The following is a 19,778-nucleotide window of genomic DNA, read 5'->3' on the forward strand; positions in this document are numbered from 1 at the left end:
CATAAGCTGGTGGCTCAGGATAGCACATAACAACTTTGGAGACCCCCCAGATATGAATTCCTACCACATATAAGCTGCATGTCTTTTGCAAATCACCTCATCCTTTGTGCCTCAGTTTCCCCCCTCTGTGCAATGGGGGATAAATGGTTCCACTTCAATGAGTTGGTGTGAGGATTCAACGGCAATGCAAGCAAAGATTTTGGACAATGACCACCAACCAGAAAAGCACTTGGTACAAAATTCTGATCAATAAAGAAGCTGGATCATGACACTTTCTCTACCCCCAGCCCCTTTCTTCAAATAAGAAAGTGAGTCCCAGGAAGACAGAAACAGGTACAGGAGTATCTCATCTCAGGAAGCATCTCAGGAAGAAGGAGGGGAGCTCTGTGCTTCCTGGGTAGAAGGAAGAGGAAGGGACAGTTAATATATTAGCAAATGAGCACAGCACAGCCCTTCCTCCCAGGCAGAAGTTCATCCTAGACTCTCTCAGGCTGCAGGGTACCTGCTTCGGGTCAGCGAGTGTTTAATCATTCGGGACCCCTTGGCAGGACAGCCTCTGCCTACCGCCCTGGCTCTGCCTGCTGCCCCTGCCTCCATGTGCTCCAGTGGTAACTCCCCACTGCTCGCAAAGACAGCAAGCCTCTGTGCCTTTGCACAAGCTGTTCTCTCCACTCAAGCTGCCTACCCCTCGATTACCCACCCCGGGAAAACTGTCTCTGAAGGCCTCAAGTGGGTTCCCACAGCAAACTTTGCCCACCTGTTATTGGTCATCACAGACTAATAATAACAGCAACTAACATTTGCAATCATGGATTAACATCTAGAAGGCCCTGAGCTACATTTCTTATCCTAGTGGTCTCCCTTTTCTCCTCACATCACCACCCTTAGGTAGGTAGCTTATCTTTTGAGAGGTCAGGCATCTGTCCATCACCACCCAGCTACAAGATGGCAGAGTCAGGAATGAAACCTGTAGGCTGGCCTGAGCCCACCTGCTCACCCATCGCTCTGTTCTTCACTCCTCTTCCTGCTGGTGAAACTGGTATCCCTTGCTATCTGTTGGGGACAGTGGCCTCATTATCTATTTCCAGGCCTGCCTCTCCCTCGTAGAGAAAGAACCCTGAGAGCTGCCTTATTCATCTTAAAATCCCTTGCTAAGCACAAGATCTAGAAGGAAGTAAACATCTGTTGAATAAATCAATGAATCCTGAAAAAAAAATGGCAGCCAGGTGAGAAAGGCTCAGCCACAGACTTCCTGGGGACAGGCCCATGCCATCCTGATAGCTAGAGGCACAAGAGGTCTAACTGCCCCAGACCGGAGGCTGCGGGAGCCCAGTGCACGGCAGGAAACGGTGGTGAGGTGACAAGAAGCACTTCCTGCATGCCTTCTCACACCAGGTGCTGTACTAAGCACTTTCTGGGTGTTATGGTCTCACAGAATCCTCACAACCCCATGAAGTCAGCATTACAATTCCTCCCATTTAACAGATGAGAAAATCAGGCTTGAGAGAGAGTAAATAATTTACCCAAGGTCACAGAGCTTTTTAGAGCTACAATGGGTGCCTATTGGTGCGCAAGACCCGGGAGAACGCCCCTACCCCAGCTGGGTCCCTTGCTCTTCATACTTTGTAGCTTTCTGTAGGCAGCAGGCTTGTCCAAGCCCTCCGTGAAGCCCACTCTCTAAGATGTGCTCGGGAGAAAGAAGGTCGCCTGGTCTCTGCTGGAAGAATACCAGCTGGGACCCACTATACACCGAGTCCTCAGTGCTAGGTTGGGGGTGGAGAGTGAGGTTGGGTGGGGGTCCTGAGGGTCCAAGCACAGCACATGAATCCAGGTACGTGCCTTCTGCGACCTACAAAACTAGGCTGGCTGCAGCCTCTGGGGGTCAGAGAAAGCTCACTCTGGATGATGGAGCAGGTTTTAAGAGGAACCTGGGGCCCTAGTTTCCAAAGAGTCCTAAGAGGCTCTGCAGGGAGGTCTGGCCTTGGGGGGAAACCCACCTCCCTGTGTCAGCAACCTCTGAGCCCTGTGGCTCAGGCTCCCAAACAGACTTAACTAGATTAGAGTTTAGCTCCCCTCTAGCATCATTTACCCGGGACACAGAGGCTGAGCATGCACTGGCCTTGCCTGCCATGTCCTTCCATGCCAGGGAAGATTCAGAGAGCACCAGGGGCAAGGAGCCACATAGGAGTCACAGGAATGTCACAGAGCGGGGAACGCAAAGAGGGGTTGGAAAGGTCAAGTGGTCTTCCCGCAGGAATAGTCCAGAGGCTGGGAAGAGCCAGGACCAGGGAGGGGTCAGGAAGGTTCCAGGGTTGGGGACACTGCTGGGTAGACTCCATTTGACAGCAAGGTGCAAAGTTGAACATCCAGAGTGGCCTGGTTGACCTCTGACTCCGGGGGGTGGGAGAGAAGGGGTTGGGGATTTGTGTGGGAAGGCTGCCTCCTGAAAGGACTCAGGAGCGCCCACCAGCTGCCTGCAAGCTGCCTCTTTATGACAAAGCAAGGGAGGGAGATGTGGAAACTCCCAGCTCCTGCAGAACCACCCACCGAGGCTCCACTTCTGCTCTTGCCTAAAAGGAGAGACACGCCCCGCTCAAAACCAGTAGGAAAGGCGCCAGCATTTACTTAGGAGCACTCCTGCCATGCTCCACTGCACCAAGCACTTCCACGGGGCCTCTCACCCATCCCCCAAAGGCTGGTTTTTACCCCCATTTCCCAGAGGCAACTGAGGCTCCCAAGAGGCCAAGTGCCTCGCCCTCGGGCAGACAAGACAGCTCCTCGTCACCCGCGGAGTTAAAAAGCTTTATTACCGGCCTAGGAGGGAGTCTCCCAGACGGAGGGGTTTTCTCACTGCTGCACCAGCCGCAGGAAATGGCAGGGCACACGGGGAAGTACCCCCGCGGGCCCAGGCGGCTAACGGCAGGCCCCTTCCCGAGAAAGCGCTGGGGGAGAGGGCGCCTGGTACCTCTGGGCCCGGGTCCTCCACAGAGGGCGATTCAGAGGCGGCACCTGGTGCCCGGGGCCGCGGGGAGCTGGTGGGCTTTTCTGAAGGCGAGAACAGGGGCCCATTATGTGGACTCCAATCACATGGGCCCGCAAGCGGCTCGGCTTTCGGTTCTGAGAAGCGCTTATGCAGCCGCGTCCCTCTCCCTCTGCGCCCGAGGTGCCCGGGAGTGCCGGGTCCCAGGCTCCCCGGAGGCCAGATTCGGAGCTCACCGAGGCTCAGTTATCCGCCCGGGGCTGGGCGCTGCATCATCAGCATCTCCAGTGTGGCTGGGCCCGGGCTGGGGGAGGAGGAGCAGGGAAGGAAGGAGTCTGCATCAGGGAAGGAGGCGGCAGCGAGCGCCTCCCCTCCCTGCTCTCCACTTGGGGATGTCTGGCAGCTCAACCTGGGCGCTCCGGGTGACCTTGGGGAGACCCCCCTGCGCGACCTCTCGGAGGCGGGCTGCACAGTGTCAGCCCATCCTAGGCGCTCGGGGGCGCTCCTGCGGCGGAGTCGAAGCGCGGGACTCAGGAGAGCAGCGCGCCAGGCGCGAGGACCCAGCAGCCAGGGCACTGGGGCCCTTTGGAGAGGCCGGGCGCGCCTCTCCCCGGTCAGAACCACGCGCGGGGTCTCCCCGGCCGGCGGGCTGGGTCAGCGGGATCCCGCCGCGGGGTGGGGCGGCACGTGGGGTCGCCTGCCCCTGGGGACCTTTCCCGCCTGAGCAAGAGCGCTCCCTGCGCCTGGCCGCTGCCTGCGGGGACCAAGCGCCGCCACGCGAGGGGGCGGCGCCCCCATGCCGGGCTCGAGCCCGGGCTCCGGGCTGTTTGGTGCTGGTTGTAGCTCCCGGTTCCCGGTATTGAGCTCCCCGGCAGACAGCGACCCGAGAGTACAGAACCAGCCTAAAGCCCCCTGCCCGCTCCACCATCGGGCCACGGCGACCCCAGCCAACAACCTGCCAATGCGCCCTCCCCCCTACCCCGGCCTCGTCTTGGCGCGCAAGACCCGAGAGTACGCCCCCACCCCAGCCGGCCTCCTTGGCCTCGCGCTCCCCGTCCCCGCCTTTCCAGCGTCCCTCTCCCCGCCCCCCAGCCAGACCCCCCAATTATCTTAAGCCGCCGGCCCTTGGCCAGAGCGCCACTCACACCTCCAGCCAGGCTGTCAGAGGCCGGGACCACCGCCCCGCCGCCTCCCTCAACCCTCGCCCGCGGAGTCAGCCCACAGAGCGCAGCAGGGAGGCGGCGCCGCTGGGAACTCACCCGCTCTCCCGAGCCCTGCTCGGGCGGCTCCCGCCCCGGCTCCGTCGGTCGGTCCCCGAGCCGCGGCTGCCCGAGAGGCGACTGAAGCCGGCTCTGCTCCCCGCGAGGCTCCGCGCCGCCCTCGCTCCGCCCCCAAGGCGGGGCCTGAGCTCCCGAGCGGGTGGGCGCGCTCCGCCCTCCCCACCCGGACCGGCTGCCCCGGGAGCGCGCGGGTCCAGGCGCTCTAAGCTGGGGGGCCTCGCCTCACAGCAGCTGGAAATGCAAGGCAGTTGGGACGCAGCCAGGCTTTGGAGGAGTTTTCCTTACGGTCGTCCCCTTCCCCGCCGCCGCCGCCTTTGGAAGGGAAGCCCAGGACTGGATCCTTGCTCCCATTTGACGGAGGGCACCGGCAAGCCCAGGGAGGAGCCAGAGGTCACCCAGAATCAGTGCAGAGCCAGGCATTCGAGTCCCTACCTTGAGGGCTGCGCAGCCTGAGCCGGAGGCTTCCTAGGACGTCGAGGAGACCAGCCAGGCCTTGTCGTGGGGGCTGGTCTGTGGGGGCAGGTCCCCCAACTGGGGAGCGGAGAGCAGGAGCGCGACAGTGAGCGCGGCGGGCCCGGGGCCTGCGACGGGGACTCGCATCATTTCCTCTTTCTGGGAAGAAAGGAGGTGAAGCGCCGGAGGAAGGAAGTGGTCGTACCTCCGCTGACGTCCGCCACGATCTAGAAAGGGGCTGCCTCTCGGAGATTTCATGCTAAAAACGAAAAGGAAAACACCTGGTGGTTTCTGTCACCAAATCTAAGCCTCTTTCCTGGACTGAAAGCTCTGAGCACCATCTTTTCTTTGCAAGACAAAGGATTTAACTACCTTAAGGTTGCTGTAGAGAGGGCCTGTCACTCCCACCCCCTCAGGAAGAGGGGAGAAAGTTAAACAAAGTGGGGAGGGGGGCATCCCAAAACATTCTCTGGAATCCACACTCCCTGAACACTGGCTTTTCAACAATAGAGTTCTCTTCTCCACAAAGGGCCTTGTTTCCTGAGCTTGCTCAGCCTCCAGATTAGAGCCCTAGGGCCAGGCAGCCGGGGCAGACAAGGCTTAAATTTGGGGGGGTTGGGGATGGTACCCAGTGCATTCAGTCCCCAGCGGTCTTGTGTGAAGAACTCCCCTGGGTCATTACTAACTAGCAATGTTCTCCTGAGGCTAACGGTATAACCTGAGTTTAGTGATTTTCTCTTTGCTAAGGAAACTCAGTAACCTTTCATGGGGGAGTGAAAACCTCTGCATTGGGCTTATCTGGGGCCCCCAAGTCCTCTGAAAGCACCACCCACTCCCCCCTGACCTCTCTCAGTTCAGTAATAATCCAGTTGTGAATGACACTGTTTCAGTAAGAGCAATTAGAAAGCAGGGCAGGTAGGGAGGACTTAAAGTGACGTTAACTCAAGGGAATCCTGGTTCTCCACAGAATGTTTCCATTGATTAGTCACAAAGAGCTGTCGGCCGACAGGGTGGGGAATCATCTCTTCAAGGCAGAACTTGGAGTCTGTGTCCCTGAAATGAACCTTTGAGAATGGGCCCAAATCCCTGTGCTGTGCTGCCCATTCATACCACTGACAATGTTTGATACCAGAAGCTCAAGTATTCTCAGAATAAGGCGAAGAACTCACACTTCCTGGTTTCAAAACTTACTGTAGTAATCAAACAAGTATGATGCGCTTATAAGGACAGACACATAGATCAGCAGGATAAAACTGAGAGTCCAGATATATACTCTTACATTTACAACCAATTGATTTTCAACAAGAATGGCAAGTCAATGTAGTGGAAAAAGAACAGTCTTTTCAACAAATGGTGCTAGGACAACTAGATTCCCACATACAAAAGAGTGAAGTTGGCCCTAGCCAGTTTGGCTCAGTGGATAGAGCACAGATCAAAAGGTCCCAGGTTCAATTCTGGTCAAGGGCATGTACCTTGGTCTCAGGCTCCTCCCCAGCCCAGGCCCTGGTTGGGGAACTTGCAGGAGGCAACCAATCAATGATTCTCTCTCATTATTGATGTTTCTCTTTCTCCTTTCCCTTTCTCTCTGAAATCATTAAAAATATATTTTAAAAAATAAAATAAAATTTGGAACATTGATATTTATAATTATAGAATTAAATATCTATATAACTTTAGGTCAACCAATCAACTGCAATTTAAGGGCTCATAGTTACATATAAAGTATATGGAAGGTAGAATTTGGGTGAATTACACATGGTGTCCTAAAAAAATGTATGCACTCTTTGAATAATTATTAATTCCAATTGGTTAAATCTGAAAAGAAAGAAACATCAATTGAGCTATCAGCTGTAAAGTAAGTAATGCATTTTGGGGAGACACCTATATAGTTGCTATGATGCAAGGCAAGGACTCTAGAATAAGGAAGGCCTAGAGACTCCTGAGTCTGTAAAATTAAAAAATTAAAAATAAAATGAGCTAATCCAGCTCGAAGGGATTTATTTAATCCACTGGTTTCAATGCCAGCCAGTGGGCAAGTGCTGGACTGGCTGCACTCATTCATTCAACTAATAGCCCAAGGCCTGGCCGAGGCTAAGGTGGCTGATGCTGCTGGTGAAGATGTTGGCTCCAGGCCAGGCCCAACCAACAGAGGTGCAGGAAGTGCAGCAGGGCCTGGAGGGCCCAAGTAAAAATGAGCCAAGTTGGAGAAAGAAACCCTGGGTAAGAGTCCTGGCTCTGCCATGAACCTGCTGGCCAGTCATTTCCCCTTCCAGAGTGTCCGTTTCCTGGTCTATAAAACTCCGATTGTACAATACTTGCATGTGTTTTTGTGTGCGTTTTTCCCACGTCCTCACACTTTTTAGGGAAGTGACCTCTTTTCAACCTCTTTTGTAAGCTCCCTGAAGAGCACAGGCTGGGCTATTTGCACACAGTGGGGGGCCCATCAGTGGTGTGGAGGGAGCACCAGATGTTCCTGGCTGGCAGGTGAGCTCAGGCCTGTGATGCTGTGAGTTTAATGGCAACCAGGTGGGGGCAGATGAATTTTCATCTTTATATTTGGTTTAGAAAGAACCCTCCTAGCCCTGTGGCTCTGTGTTGACAGTACATTGGTATCACAAAGGGACCTTTTAAAAGTGTTGATGCCCAGGCTCTCCCCCAGACCATATGAATTAAATTCTGGACATGGGGTTTGTACTTTTAAACACACATGCACACACATAGATAATAATAATCTATAATAATAAAAGCATAATATGCTAATTAGACTGGACAGTCAAACGACCTTCTGAATGTCCTTCCAAACGACTTTCCGGACGAAGCCGGGGCTGCGAGGGCCGAGCCCCTTGCCTGAATTTTGTGCATCGGGCCGCTAGTCTATAATAATAAAAAGGTAATATGCTAATTAGACTGGATGTCATTCCATACGTCCTTCTGATCGAAGCCGGGGCCGGAGTGCCAGAGGGAAGCCAGTCCCGGCAGCCGGGGGAAGGAAGGCCTACTCTTGCACGAATTTCATGCATCAGGCCTCTAGTAATAATAATAATAATAAAACACTTCCCAGAAATAAAACACTTCCCACATGAGTTAAAAATGCAATGAGCAGCAAGGCTGAGGATCACCAACTAGGTCCGTGTTTCTCAAACTTTGGGAACTTTGCAAAAAATGCTGCTTCCTAGGCCTATTCTTTGTACTCCTTTCTCACTCCTTGGTGTGGTATGGGGCCTGGGGATATGCATTTTAACTGATTCTAATGAGTCTTAGTTAATGCCTCCAGCTGCCCTGATAGCAATACCTTGTTACCTGACTTAAACAGAGTTTCCCATATTCCTTAAGTAGAAGAGTCGCCTGGGGCACTTATTGGTAAATGCAGATTCCATTTTGCAATCCCCAATATAATAATCAATTGAGGAAGCAATAGTCCTCAACAGATGCTGAAGCCACTGAGGGAGAGGTTTAGGGTAACAAGTAGTCACATGGTTCAAAACATCACAACACCGATTATTTACTGACTGAAAAGGGAGACAGACACCTTTACAATAGAGAGACCCGGCAGTCTCCACCAGAATCGAGTGATCAAACCCACGTCCCCAAGAGTGGGCCAGCTGACGCTGTGGCTTCTGTGCGACACAGTATGATGGACTCAACATCTCCTACATCTTATTCTTGCCAAAAATACTTAACCTGATTTTAATCATGAGGAAAATTTAGACAGATCTAGAATGTGGGGCACTCCACAAGCCTTAAGGCAGGAGGAGCTATTCTAGATTAGAAGGAGTAAGGGATACATATCCTTGATTGGATCCTGAGTTGGAAAGTAAATGTTGCTTGGATGCTGGGTGACATTATTGAATTAATGTTAATATTCCGAGACATGACGATGGTAATGTGCTTATGGAGGAAAAGGTCCTTCTGTTATTCCTGGGAACGCATGCTGAAGGGAGGGCAATGAAAGGAGAAAGAAAAGCATAAATTGCCAAAATGCTAACAATCAATGAGTATAGGTGAAGAGTATCCAAGTGTTCCTTGTACTTTTCTTTCAATTTTTCCAGGGATTTGATACTTTTTCAAAATAAAAAATGCAGCTTCATCTTGGAGATTCTGATTCAGTGGACCTAGGGTGAGGCCCGGAATCTGTGTTTTTATTTTCTCATTTTTTTTAAAAAAAATTTGATTTTAGATAGAGAGGATAGGAGGAGAGAGAGAGAAACATTGATCTGTTGCCTCCCACATGCATCCTGACTGGGGATCAATCCCACAACCTGGGTATGTGCCCTGACCAGGAATCAAACCTGAAACCTTATGGTGTATGAGACGACGTTCCAGCCAACTGACCCACCCAGCCAGGGCAAGGGATCTGTATTTTTTAAGGAATACCAGGTGGATTTTATCTGGTTCAAGGCTTACATCCCTAGAGGTCCCACAGCAACCTGCCCTGCGGGCTGCCTTTCGGTTTCTCAGACGCCTGCCAGGTACCACTATCTCTCTGCACATCCTGTTCCCTCACCCTGCTCTGCTGTTCCCTCCTCTGCTTAACCCCCACCCTTTTTTCAGGTCTCAGCCTGAATGTCACTTCTTCAGGGAAGGCTTCCGACAAGCACCTCATCCAATACTCCCTTCCCCCACTGGCTCTCACAGCCCCAGGGACCACAGCTGTAATTTCCATATACTAGTAGTTGTGAATTTTGGATTAATGTCTGCTTCTCCCATTACACAGCGTTATGGCTGAGCTGTGTCCCGCCCCCCCCCCCCCCCCCCGTCTCTATCCCAATTGCAATCCTAACCCCAGTGCCTCAGAATATGACTCAATTTAGAACTAGGGGCTTTAAAGAGGTAAGGTCAAATGAGTTCATATAGGTGAGGTGGGCTCTCATCCAGTATGACTGGTGTCCTTACAAGAAGAGGAGATTTGAGACAGAGGAAAGACCGCCTGGAGACCCTGGAGGAAGACGGCCTTCTATCTACAAGCCAAGAAGGAAACAACCCTGCTGACATCTTGGTCTCAGACGTCCAACCTCCAGAATTGTGCGAAAATAAGTTTCTATTGTCTAAGCCACCCAGTTTGTTATGGTGGCCCTGACTAACACAGATAGTGAGCGACACTGACCGGGGGCCAGATCCGCTTTGTTTACATCTGAATTTCCAGGGCCTGACCGAGCCTGGCACAGAGGAGGCGCACTTGGCAGGCTCCGTGGAATGCACGAAGTGGGAGAACGCACTACCGTCCTGGTACACGGGCGGGCTTCAGTAAACAGCACCTGAAAATGAAGCAAGATAATATTTGAGAAATTACAAACTGAGGTGTGGGCTTTCTTCCCCTCGATGTTTGTTGTTGCTGCTGGCGCCATGGCCCTCAGCCCTGCACCCATCTTGTCACCCCTTGCCTCTGGGGGTGCCCAGATGCCACCTAGAACAAACAAAAGTGGCTTCACAGTCCTGAGTTGTAAAATAGAGTCTATAATATCCCCAGTTCAAGTGATAATAACCAGGGAGCCAAAGCACTTTTCATGTGTTACTGCCTCCGACCAGAGAGGTCTTATGGAGTTCTAGAAATCTATGCTTGGAAGGTAGAGAGGCAAGTTAAAAGGCAAAATGTTTATTCCCAAACAACAGATTGAAGAGAGGCTCAACTTCTGAATTTTTAGGGAAATGCAAATTAAAAAGACAGGAGAGAAAAGTTGACAACTATCAGAATGACAAAAACAAAACAAAATACTCACAGCTCTGTCAATACTGGGAAGGCCAGGAACCCCTTGGGTGGGGGCCCAAACACTGGTACTACCAGTTTGAAGAGAAGATTGGCATGTTTTAGGAAAGTTGAATGTGCGTGTCCTGTGACTCAGCAACTCCGCCGTGAGGCATACCTGCCTGGAGAAGACCTTACCCTGTGTAGGAAAAGACAGGTAGGAAAGGATATTCATCATGGCTTTTGTCTGCGATAGCAAAAGATTAGCAACATTCTAAATGCTACTAATATGGGAATGGATATGAATGAATTAGGAGGTATCTTAATACGATGGAATTTTTTTCTTCTTACACTCTTTCTCCCTTCCTACAAGGAACCTCTGCCTCCCCTTTTAACATAAAAATCTCATGGGTTCCTTTAATGCTACTTGAAATTTCAAAAGAGAGACCTACAAGAAATCCTTTCTCTGAAACTGGGGGGAAGGGGGAGTGGGAGGGTATGCTTTGGAACTCAGGGCTTTGGAATTTTGTAAATATAACGCAGTGCACATACTCTATATTAGTGATTCTCACACTTGTGCATGACTCAGAATCACCAGGAGGGCTCGTTAAAGCACAGATGGCTGGACCCCACCCCAGAGTTTTTTGATTTAATAGGTCTTGGATGGATGGGGCCTGAGAATTTCCATTTCTAACAAGTTTCCGAGTGATGCTGATGCTGCTGGTCTGGGCACCACACTTCGAGAACGACTCTCTAAAACATTCATATTTACCCAGGGAATAAATACATATTATATAGGAATAAATGTGTAATAATAAACATACAAATAGTCTTATGTCAGTTCAGATTAGGTTTTGCTACTGAGTCAGCTTTTGTAAACTAATGAAAAGTCTCTCAGTTTTTAGAGAATTTTGATTTTTGGAAGAAAGTATAGGAGATTGTTGACTTCTAAGTGATATGTCATGACCATACATGAAAGCATACAAAAATTGTAATGTTAGAATATGCTCTTTTTTTTAATATATTTTATTGATTTTTTACAGAGAGGAAGGGAGAGAGATAGAGAGTTAGAAACATCGATGAGAGAGAAACATCGATCAGCTGCCTCCTGCACATCTCCCACTGGGGATGTGCCTGCAACCCAGGTACATGCCCTTGACCGGAATCGAACCTGGGACCTTTCAGTCCGCAGGCCGACGCTCTATCCACTGAGCCAAACCGGTTTCGGGAAGAATATGCTCTTTTTTAAACACATTTGACCACCCACTATCAGAGATTGTGAATGTTTGTGGAATGAATGAATGAATGAATGAGAATAAGCTTCTTTAAAAAAAAGAGAACAGCCGGTCTTGCAATGTTTCTATTGGCCACCAGGTGGCAGCAACAAGTCAGCCCATAATAGTCACATTGTCAGAGCATGTGGGATAGGAGATATTCCTATGGCCATCTTGAGAAAACGCAATTTGTGCATGTTTGTAGCAGAGATAAGCCAGGACCTATGTGGACCAGTCACTATTTGTAACAGAATAAATTTAGAAACATATTTATTCAAATGCCATTCAAAGGTGGAATAATTAAATACATCGTGGCAGAAAATTATTGGAATACTATTCAAATGCTTAAGTGAATGAGTTACTTTACCAAAAAATGTGCAGGAGACATATGAATAAAACTTTTAAAGTCAATTATGTGGCATAAGGACCTATGTAAAGGAAAAAGCCAAAAAGGGGGCCTTGCCGCCTGGAGACCCGCGCTCGGTGGCTTGAGACACTCTACCCCCCTCCCCCCAACTCCCCTGCAATTAAAGATTTGCACCGAGGCTGCGGGGTGAAAAAAAAAAAAAAAAAAGGAAAAAGGCACATTCCCATTTTTGGCTAGAAGATTCAATAAAGAAAAGATGCCATCTTTCATCTCTTAATCTATGCTTTTAATGGGATGCAAATAAATATTCTAACAAGGTTATCTTGGAACTTAACAAACTGACTTCAAGAAAAGTCCCAGGGGAAAAAAAGAGAGAAATCTGGGGAGACAAACTCTGCCACCTCTTAAAGTGTATTACAAAGTCAGATGAATAATTCATTGTGAACTCAGGAATAGACAGAGAGATGAATGGAGCAGATGGGTGAGTCTGAAAGTAGACCAAAATATATAAGGTTATTTAATAAACAATAAAGGTGGCATCTAAATCAGTGGACAAAAGATGGATTGCTCAATAAATATTGTTAGTGCAATTTGCTAGTCATCTGAAAAGAAAATCAACTGGAGGCCTACCACAAACCTATGGCAAGATAAATTCCACCTGGATAAATGAATCATGGTACATACATACAATACTGAGCATTGAGAATGAACGAATCATGGCTACATGCAACATGGATGAATATTAAAGACAGTGCTTAGGAATGCATAATTAGGTGGCAAAATCACAAAAAGCACAGAAACAAATACTATAGAAGTCCACATAGTGGTTACCAACGAGGGGAAAGGAGCAAATTTTGATCAGGAAAAACCATACTGGGGGTTTTAGTGGGGGTAGCAATGTTCTGTTTCTTGACCATTATGATTATGCAGGTGCTCATTTTACAAGTTATTAGGTTGTACCTTTATATTTTATGCCATGATGTATGTTATGTTTTACATAAAAAGGTTTAAAGTAACTAAATATATGGGAAGAAAACATAGGCCCCCCCCCCATGCATTACCTATTAAACATAATATAAAAATCAGTCCTGGCCGGTGTGGCTCAGTTGGTTGAGTATTGTCCCATGCAGCTAGAGGTCCCCAGTTCGATTCCTGATCAGGGAACATGCCCAGATTGCAGGCTCGATCCCTAGTAGGGGGGATGCAGGAGGCAGCCAATCAATGTTTCTCTCTCCCTTTCCCTTCCTCTCCCTCTAAAACCAATAAAAATGTATTATTTTTAAAAAGGGAAAGGAATGTGGAAGCTGTCTTTGTATCAATGTGGTGTGATCTCCAAGATATATTTTGTACTGTGGAAACATTTGGAGCAGCGGTTTCCAACCAGTGGTCCCTGAGGTCCAAAAGGTTGGCAACCGCTGGTGTAGAGTATGCTACTATTTGTGTAAAAAGCGCATGGCATGCATATGCTGACTGCATCCTCGTGGTGTTGTTCATGTTTGTGACAGATACACATGCACATACATTTTTGAAAGATTAGAAAGCAGCTCCGTATGCAGTGGTATTGAATGATATCCAAGACATATTGCTATATGACAAGCAAAACAAGGAAAGTATGAGTATTGATACTTTTTTAATATTTTTAATGGAAAATGTCAAACACATACGAAAGTAGAGAGAGAAAGATAATGCACCCTATGTAGCTATCCCCATATTCATGATAATGAACTCATGGCCATTCTTGTTTCTTTTTTTAAAAAAAATAATTTTTTATTGATCTCAGAGAGGAAGGGAGGAGAGAGACAAAGAAATGTCAATGATGAGAGAGAATCATAGATTGGCTGCCTCCTGCACACCCCCTACTGGGGATCAAGCCTGCAAAGTGCCCTGACCAGGAATCTAACCATGACCTCCTGGTTCATAGGTTGAAGCTCAACCACTGAGCCACACCGGTCAGACGAGCCATTCTTATTTCATACATGCCCCCTCCCATTCCCTTGTACCCGACTTGATTATTTTGGAGCAAATCCCAGACACTTTTGTATGTATCTCTATAAGCATTCTCATTCATTCATTCATTCATTCATTCTCTCCCTCCTCCATAAGCACGTTACTTCTAAAAATAAAAACCCATCAATAATTCTTTCACATACTCAAATACCCAGACTGTGTTCAAATTTCCCTGATTTTTTCAGAAGCTTATTATTTTTTTTAACAGTGATTTATTAGAATCAGGTCCAAACAAGATCTACACTTTGTGTTGTTTGAAATGTCTTTTAATTCATAGCCCTCCCCTTCTTTTTATTCCTTTTGCAATTTGTTAGGGAGGGAAAAAAAGTTGTTTAATTTATAGCTTCCCGCATCCTGCCTCTTTCTTTCCTCTTGGCAATTTATTTGATGGAAGGAAGGAGAAAAGAAGGTTATTAGTCCTGGAGAATTTTCTGCATTCTGGATTTTGCTGATTGCATCCTCATGGCATTATTTGTCATGCTGGTGACAGATTTTACTCATTTGCTCCATTCAGGTCCTCTTCCAGCCTTCTCCATTCTGGTCTTTGCCCCCAGGAGACTGACCTGTGGGGACTATATCAGCCAGGCTCTCTGGCTTCTGTTGGGCTTGGCCAATAGAGAGCCCTGGTAGGAATGGGAGGGAGGGAGGAGAATGAGGTCACACTGTTTATTTCCCTGGCTCCCTCCCTGCTTTGTCTGCTTCATGACTGAAGGTGACAATTTCTCTCAAGACCCTTGCTCTACACAACTCCATCTCCTTCCAGGTTCTGGTAATCTCTCCCTCCTACTGGTAAAGGCTTCTCTGCTGCTCATACCAGGATCCTGCACTACCCATCACACCCTGCCTTCCCTTTGAAAATACCCTCTGCTAATTGTGCTAATCTGAGTTCACCATCTGCTTCCTGGTAGAACCCTAACATACAATGTTTCTATGTCCCAGTATTTCCAGTTAAATCTGAGGACTTGATCAGATTCAGGTTAAAAATTTTTGTAAAAATACTTCATGGATGGCCCAGCTGGCATGGCTCAGTGATGGAGTGTTGACCTATGAACCAGGAGGTTGGGGTTTGATTCCTGGTCAGGGCACATGCCCAGGTTGCGGGCTCAATCCCCAGTGCAGGGTGTGCGAGAGGCAAATCAATCAATAATTATCTCTTATCATTGATGTTTCTCTCTCCTTCTCCCTTCCCCTCTGAAATCAATTACACACACACAGATATATATATATATATATATATATATATATATATATATATATATATACACATTCCTTTACATAAATGTAAAAAAAATACTTTATGGATGATGTTCAATATGTCATATTGTTATCACACTAGAAGAAACATGCTACCCATCCATTAAAATGATCCCATCAACTTTTCACTAAATGGTGTTTAGATGTCGTGGATGATCATTGTCCCTTGCTGTTATCAGGAGTTTGAAAATGGTGGGATTCTATCATTTCTTCTTCATGTATTAGCTGGAAATCCTCTACAAAGAAAACTTCCCTTATCATCGATTTGGTTACCCTGGGGCACAGTTGGTGCAGGAAAGGCAGGATCAATGCCTGCTTCTTCCTCTTTCTCATTTTTCAAAAGGTATGACCTGGTTTCTCCAGAGGTAACCAATGATGAAGTCATGGATGGATTTTAAGATTTGATGTTTTATCAGTTCATTTTTATTCTTTCTGATGCTCAAATTGTCCCGTTCCCTGGCCAGCGAGAGCCACTACCAGTCAGCTGCTGAGGTCTTTAGATACAGTCCCAGGAGTCTTCATAAGTCTTTCATACTTTCCTTGCTTCTAATGCAACAAGGTATTCCAGGCTCATCTTGTATAGTTCCTCCCTCGGAACTGGAATCAGCCATTTCTCCAAGGAGCCCTGGTTCCTTTTAATGAGAAATGGTACTTGAGAAGCCACAGTAGGCATGTCCCTGGACACTGAGCTGTTCGTTATTTCTAGACTGTATTTACGCTAAGAAAATAATACTTTCAGAGAGAAGATACATCACGTGGTCATACTGATATTTGTGATTTAGCCTGGCCGGTGTTGCTGAGTGGTTGAGTGTCGACCTATGAACCAGGAGGTCATGGTTTGATTCCCTGTCAGGGCACATACCCAGGTTTCAGACTTGATCCCCAGTGTAGGGTGTGCAGGAGACAGCTGATCAATGATTCTCTCTCATCACTGATGTTTCTCTCTCTCTCTCCCTCTCTCTTCCTCTCTGAAATAAATTTAAAAAATCTTTAAAAAAAATAAAAAGAACTAAGGAAAGAATGTTCATGTGTCCAAACCACCAGACATCTGGGAGATTACCATCTCAGGCCAATCCAGAGACTCAGAATGCAATACTATTTCTTTTCAAAGATGTAATTTTTACTATAAGAACTCAACCTTTCTCTCTTTTTTATTTTTTGGAACACTCTGAGTGCTTACCTGGTAGTATTTCCAATTTGTAAACCCTAAGACCCTTGACTAAAACTTGGTCATTTTCGATTTTGGCAAAGCCTCCTGATTCATTTACATTCAGTTGACACCATTAACCCGGCTCCCACGCAGTCTCCAGATGGTTGCCCAGGCTAGTTAAGGGCTGGCAGGATAAGCTATGCCCACTCCCAGCCAGGTGTTTTATCAAAATGCTATGCAGGCCAAGTGTGACAGCAAAGTGCCAAGCAGCTGAATTCATCTCCCAATTCTTGTCCACGTTAAGGAATGACTACCAAGAGAATCCCACTTCATTTCTTCTGGAACATTTCCAAGAGACTATCTAGCTAGGCCCAGGCCAGAAGCCATCCTCTGAAGCATTCCTAAGAATGTGCCAGCTGAGACTAGTGCCAAGGAAATGTTCTCCCACCCCCACTTTCCGATGCCAGAAAGTGAATGTACAGGTAAATACAAAAGATCATATTTTTAGATTTCTCCAGAAGACTGTTGACTAAGTAATGTTAACAATGTGTTATGGCCCTAGCTGGTTTGGCTCAGAGGATAGAGCGTCAGCCTGCAGACTGAGGGTCCCGGGTTCTATTCTGATCAAGGGCATATGCTCAGGTTACAGGCTTGATCCCCATTAGGGGGTGTGCATGAGGCAGCCAATCAATGATTCTCTCTCATCATTGATGTGTCTGTCTGTCTCTCTCTCTCTCTCTCCCCCCCCCCCCTTCCTCTTTTAAGTAAAAAAAAATATGTATTTTTAAAAAACACACAAAGTATTATGTATGGGGTTTATAAACTAAGTAATAGTGAAACACATGACACGAATAACAAATTCCCAAAGTGGGAAATGAAGTTGTGGTAACATACTTACATGGTATGTGAAGGGTAAGAATTCATTCAAGGCAGATGGTAATAAGTTAAGGAATCATATTGTAATCTATAAGGCAACCACCAAAACATAGAGGCATAATTGGGGTAAAATGGAATGCTGAGAAATTACACATGGCTAAATGATTTACTTTGGCCAGCGAAAGGTGTGATATATGTCACTTCTGGGTAGGCGCATTTCAGAGCCAAGACTTGGCTCTTGCTGTTCGGTTTCCTTGTTTTGTGTTGAGGGGGTAGGATCGCAGGATGGTGCGCAGTGATTGTGTGGAACAATGCATTCCCACACCCACATGCCACACACTCGCTGACATTCACTGGACATTCAGCATAAGAAATAAACTTTGTGTCAAGCCTCTGAGATTTTTGGTATATGACGGATACACTTGCATTCCTGGAATAAAACCCACTTAGTCACCATGTATGTATTATTTTTTAAGGTGCCGGTGGAGTCTGTTTGTAAATAATTTACTTGTTTACTTCATTAATATTTTTAAGTTTGAGATTAATCTATGGTTTTGTGTGTGTGCAATCTATCAGATTTTGATAACAATGATATATTTGCTACATAAAAACAATTTAGCCCTGGCTGGTTTGGCTTAGTGGTTAGAGCATCGGCTGGTGGACTGAAGGGTCTCGGGTTTGATTCCCTGTCAAGGGCGTGTGCCTTGGTTGCAGGCTCGATCCCGAGCCCCGGTCAGAGTGCGAATGGGAGGCACCCAGTTGATGTGCCTCTCACATCGATGTCTGTCTCTCTCTCCCTCCACTCCTCCCTCCCCTCCACTCTCTCTATAAAAAAATCAATGGAAAAAAGAGCCTCAGGTGAGGATAATAATTTAGATTACTTCTCTTGTTTCCTATGCTTGGAAAAAAGTTTAAAGAACATTGGAAACATCTATTCTTTAAAGGCTAATAGAATTCTACAAACTTAACTGGACCTGGAGCTTTTTTGAGGGGAAGCTCTGTGACAACTTTCTTAAGTTCATCTATGGAAATGGGTCTGTTTGGATTTTATATATCTCTACTAGGGTTAGTTTGGGTATATTACATTTTCCTTAAAAAACTATTTCACCTAGATTTTTTTTTTCAGATGTATTTGCAGTTAATGATTTTACTCTTGTTTTGATAATTATTTCATTATTTTGTGTATTTGTGCTTTCTCTTTCTAACAGTTTTAAATTTTTGTTGTTTTTTTCCTAGTAGTTAAATTGTGTTGATTTAAAAACAAACAAACAAACAAAAAGAGCCAAGTTTCTTTACTGTTCGGCTCACTGACAACCTTGAGTTCGGCTCACTGACAACCTTGAATTCCCTGGGATGAAATCTAAAACTGGCCCCCGGATCAACTGAAGGGACAGGCCAGTTCAGATTGGCAGGTGGCAGGTTTAATATGCAAGGGACCTTACATACAAGGCTTGTCTTGGGGAAGCCATCAGCCAGAATCTTAAGTTTATATAACTTAACAAGCTCAGTCATGTACAGTACAGAAAGATGGTCTCAGCAACACTTGATTCTCTCAAGGCTGCAACCTTGAAACAGCTCCAGCTATGGGAACCTACAGGTCCACCACCAAGATCAACCCGGGGTCACATCTTCTCAATGGTCTCTAACACTTCTTATCTTTGTTTTCTAATTATCCTTTTATCTTTCTATAGTATATATTGCTGCTAGGAAGCCTGATGACATCTAATTTTTCTTTATTGTAGACGCCACTTTGTCTTTTTGCCTGGAGGTCCAGAGGATTTCTTTTTTTACTAAGACCTTTCTCAGAGTTGACATAATTTTAGTAGGATCTTTCTTAAATTGACACTTCTGAGTCAACTTTCCCAAATATGCACACAGTGTGTCTTCCCAGTATTTATATTCAGGGTGTTTTCTTTTCATGGGGAGGAAAGTTTTATTGAATCACCATGCTAAATATTAATTTTGTTCCATTTTCTTCTAGTCTCATCAATATAAAATTCAATATAGTTGAATTTTCAACAATATTAAATTTAGATTGCCTTTGCCTCTTTTTCTTGTCACTTTCTCTTATTTTCTCTTTCTCTTTTTTTCAGTTGAATATCTTCCCCTTGTGCATCTTGAATTTAGGTTTCTGAGATACTTTAATTCAATTCTTTGAGTCCTGTCAGTTCCCATTCACTTCTACCTGTTGTTTGGTCATCTCCATCAAGTTTTGCATTTGTGCTGTGCTGTCTCACTGCATTTGCTTGTCCAGTTTTTAATTACTGTTGGAATGTTGCATTACATTTTTCTTCTACCTATAATGGCTTTTTATATATATATATATATATATATATATATAAGTATGTTTTACCTGCTAAAATGTTTGAATTTTCTGGTTTTGGTCTCTTCCTACTATATTCCCATAAAGATGCTGCAGTTTCATTGTATTAAGGTGGACATTTGAGCATGCTA

General features: G+C 46.5%; 1 protein-coding gene and 1 pseudogene across 2 annotated transcripts in view; one reads left to right on the forward strand and one right to left on the reverse strand.

The window, feature by feature from the left end:
• The window catches only part of PPP1R16B (protein phosphatase 1 regulatory subunit 16B), a 96,349-nt gene extending 92,071 nt beyond the window's left edge, over nucleotides 1-4,278 (reverse strand). Inside the window, exon 1 of the mRNA XM_081097800.1 lies at nucleotides 4,240-4,278. The gene's annotated coding sequence lies outside the window, so the exon portion shown is untranslated. The remainder of the gene's footprint in view (nucleotides 1-4,239) is intronic.
• Nucleotides 1-9,961, forward strand: part of LOC308522971 (E3 ubiquitin-protein ligase TRIM4-like) — a 30,974-nt pseudogene extending 21,013 nt beyond the window's left edge. Inside the window, exons 5-6 of the transcript in view lie at nucleotides 9,265-9,365; nucleotides 9,857-9,961. The product of the transcript in view is annotated as an E3 ubiquitin-protein ligase TRIM4-like (transcript). The remainder of the gene's footprint in view (nucleotides 1-9,264; nucleotides 9,366-9,856) is intronic.
• The last annotated feature ends 9,817 nt before the right edge of the window (nucleotides 9,962-19,778 follow it).

Source organism: Myotis nattereri (assembly GCF_964212035.1).
Source record: "Myotis nattereri genome assembly, chromosome: 8".
Classification (NCBI taxonomy): domain Eukaryota; kingdom Metazoa; phylum Chordata; class Mammalia; order Chiroptera; family Vespertilionidae; genus Myotis; species Myotis nattereri.